A 3883-nucleotide genomic window follows, 5' to 3' on the forward strand; every position below is an offset into this window, starting at 1 on the left:
TAACACATCGCCTCATTTGATATAAGATTTCATAAACAGAAATAGAGTGAACTCACCTTGTAGGATTTAGGGAAAATCCTAAAATCTTGAAGCTAGGTGGAAGGTGGAGAAGGAAAAGATGTGGCGCACGGAAGCTACTGTTGCTGCTGTTTGGTTCGATCAGGGGACCAGCCCAGCCTCGACACAGCTGCTGTTGGTGCGGTCCAAGGTGCAGCACAGCGGCTCGACGCAGTTGCTGTTTGGTTCGGTGTAGGATACGGCAGCACAGTCTCGATGCAGTTGCTGTTGCTGTGGTCTAAAATACAGCACAGCGGCTCGATACAGCTGCTGTTTGGTTTGGTGTAGGGTGCGGCACAGCAGCGCGATGCAGCTGCTGTTTGGTTCAGTTTGAGGCGCAGCCTAGCCTCGACACAGCTGCTGTTGGTGCAATCCAAGGTGCAGCACAGCCTCGACACAGCTGCTGTTGGTGCAGTCCAAGTGCAGCACAGCCTCGACACAGCCGCTGTTGGTGCAGTCCGAGACACAAAGAAACCGAGGGGCAGAGTGGCGTGGCTGGAGGTAAACACAACAGTCATGGGCAGGAGGGCATGCAGGCAGCCATGGTTAGAAACAAACACAGCAGTTGTGGGCAGGAAGGCGTGCAGGCAGTCATGGTTAGAGGATCGCGCAGGCTTGGTCGGGACTAAAAGGTCTTACAGGTAGCTGTTGTTTCTTCCGAACGTTCCTCTCTAATTTAGAAGCACCGAGTCCCCTCCTTTTCTTTCCTCAAACAGTGGCTACTCCCTTTCTCCAGACCTCTCCTCTTTCTTTTTATCCTCTTTGCTCCGTGAAGCAACCCTCCCCCTCCCCTTATCTACCAGGTAATGACCCAAAAAGAAAAGGATGGATCATTCCCTAGGCTAGCTAAGAGGTAGCAGCTAACTAACCCCCCTCCTTTTTCTTACACACCTCCACCACACATAATAGTCACAATATATATGTACACATATATATAATTTCTTTTGAAAGACCCAATAAAGAAAAAGAAAAAAAATGCTCCAAGCTCCTATTATACATGAAAACGCGTACCTTACAAAAGAGACGAAAACCCTTGATGCGAACGGTAGAAGAAAATGGGGAAGAAATACGGGTGTTACAAGGTGTCACAAACAAAAACAAGCTATCTAAAGATCGCTAAATTTGTCAATGAACATCAAAGCTTTATCATCAAGACACACATATTATTATTACATGTAAGTCTAGCTACTAGAAAGCAGGGTACTAACGAATGGTTATTAGTGACAGAAAAAATCCATCGCAAAACGACGAATAGGCCAAAAAGCAGTTCCCTCGTCCATCCTTTGCTGACCAGTACTCCTTCAATTTTAATGTATTCCTGATTTATCTATTTTTTAATTTCTTAATTTATTATTATCTTAATTCTCATTTCAAGGTTTATTTTTCGCAACCCACAACGCTAAAACAATTTGAGTATTGTTTATTTTGATACTACATTGTTACTCACAAATGGACAATAAATATTCATTTTTATGTTCGCTTCTTGATTTGGTATATACTAATATGTGTTTTTAGTGTTTTTTTTTTAAATCAAAGTTTTACGAGGATGTAAATTAGGTAATATTTTTCGAAGTTTGTTTTATTGACCTTCAATGATTCTGAATCATGTTCAAAAATATATTGATTTGATTTTGTGAATTTACATGTTTGCTTGATACAACTTAACGGTATTAACATTCAAATTTTGTTATAACCTAACAATTTATTAGAGACAATCAATTTAGAAATGAAGATGGTGAATCATCTTCACACAATAAATGTGAAAAAAAAACTAAAGGTGTCTGACAAAGCTATGGAATCGTGTTCATGTAATGCATGCATCAATGAAAATTTTGACCGAAATTGGCAAAAGAATTAAAATCAAGAAAACTGTTGATGAGGAGAAGAAGATATTAGAAGAAAAGAAGCTTGTAACTAAACGGAAACAGAGGTAGATTTTATATATAAAAAGATTTCTTAAATTTTTTTTGGACTTGAAATATATTCCTTATTTATGAAAATAGTCAATAAACACAATTTTTACATTTTTGTTCACATAATTTTTTATGTTTCCTCTCCATTTCGAAATCATTCACCTTAGGTTTTCAAATTCTTCTTGGGTGTCGATTTACCATCTACCTCTATGTTGTTGTAACTGCTATGCTCGAAGGTTTTTTTTAGGTATCACTGTGGAGAAGATATTTTTTTTGCCAGGTAAATAAGACAAATTTATGATTCATCATCTTCTTTTAGATATTTGATAAAGAAAAACACATTTTATTTTAGTTCAAACAACAATTTGAAAACTTGGTCATCAAGATATATGAATATAATCACGAATTTTATTTGTGCTCTCATTTTTGTTAGGTTTTCAATTATTTAAACTTTCATTATGAATTACATATACATCAAACAAACTCATTCACGCACGCGGAAAATTCCTATTTGAGATCAAGTTTTAGGGTGTAATCGTACGTTGGTAAGGTAAATGAAAAAAAATCCCTTCTATTTTAGCATATAAAGTTACATGCTCAATCTTCATCTATGTCAGAAATTAATCTTTCAGCGTTAGCAACACATATTGTACGATTGTATGTCGACGTTTTTTTCTATTTTTTTGAAGTTGATGTGCTTTTCTTTGTCAAAACACAATATTAGCATAAATTTACCACTAGAATTTTTTTTGTTTTGTTTTTTCAATAATTTGGCATCAATGTTAACATATATCGAGTGTTGAAATAGTTATACTTGACCGTATTCAATAAGGTTAATTATAGTAAATTTGTTATATTTATATTGTTTATTTAAACTTTTGAATTGTCTATAGTTTAATGATTCAATAACATTGATTTGTAACTACTTGACGTGTATTCATAAAAGTAATTAGTAATTTGTTATTGTCATATACTAATTATATTAATGATCAATTAATTTTAGCTATCCATTTGTAATTAAAATTGTATTTAAAATACTAATTGATTAGTATTTAACTATTTATGCATAGGTCTCAAACTTATTAATTTATATTAATGCAAATTTAATATTTACTTATGTTATTTATAGATTCATTAAGTCTTTAATAGAGGATTATTCCCTATATATACCACTTTATATTAATGATCAATTAATATTTTTTCATATTATTTATACACATGCTTACTATTTTCTATACCTAATAAGTTTTTGTTTAAACATTTATATGAAATTTGTTGGACTAAAAGGTTTGTATTTAAACGAATGTTGGCTGTGAAGATTATTTTGTAGAATGTTGGAGTTTTTGAAACCAAAGAGAAATGAGGATCTGTTAGTTTAGTTATTAACTAAGTTGGAAAAAGTTGATTCAAATTAATTACAAGGACAATCCAATTTTATTTTGGTTATTGTTTGTGGTATGAAGGTTTTTTAACCAATTATAGTTGTTTTGATTAGTGCACACCACATAAACATTTGGGGTATGTCCCATTTGGAGAGTGGGCATGCGTTTGGATGGTAGTTACCATGTCATTTAGGTGTACTTTTGTTTTTCTTAATAAAATTGTCAAATGTACTATTGTCTTCCAAAAACAAAAAGTTTCATGCAATGTCATCAATTATACAAGCAATGCATACATGGTCCACTGGACGATCATTAATGTTACATTTTATTTCATTTTACAACTTTATTTCTTAGCAAAATTATATAATATGCATATAATCCATTAGTTAAATTCTACTAACTTTTACGAATCGTATAGATACAATGTGTTGATTACTGTATTTAACAACTAACAATTATTTATATATACAGTCTACATTACTACTCAAATTACTCAAAATACTGTGCAACACACGGTTCCCACCCTAGTAG

Source organism: Cynara cardunculus, assembly GCF_001531365.2.
Source record: "Cynara cardunculus var. scolymus isolate 2C chromosome LG 17, CcrdV1, whole genome shotgun sequence".
In the NCBI taxonomy this organism is placed as follows: Eukaryota; Viridiplantae; Streptophyta; class Magnoliopsida; order Asterales; family Asteraceae; genus Cynara; species Cynara cardunculus.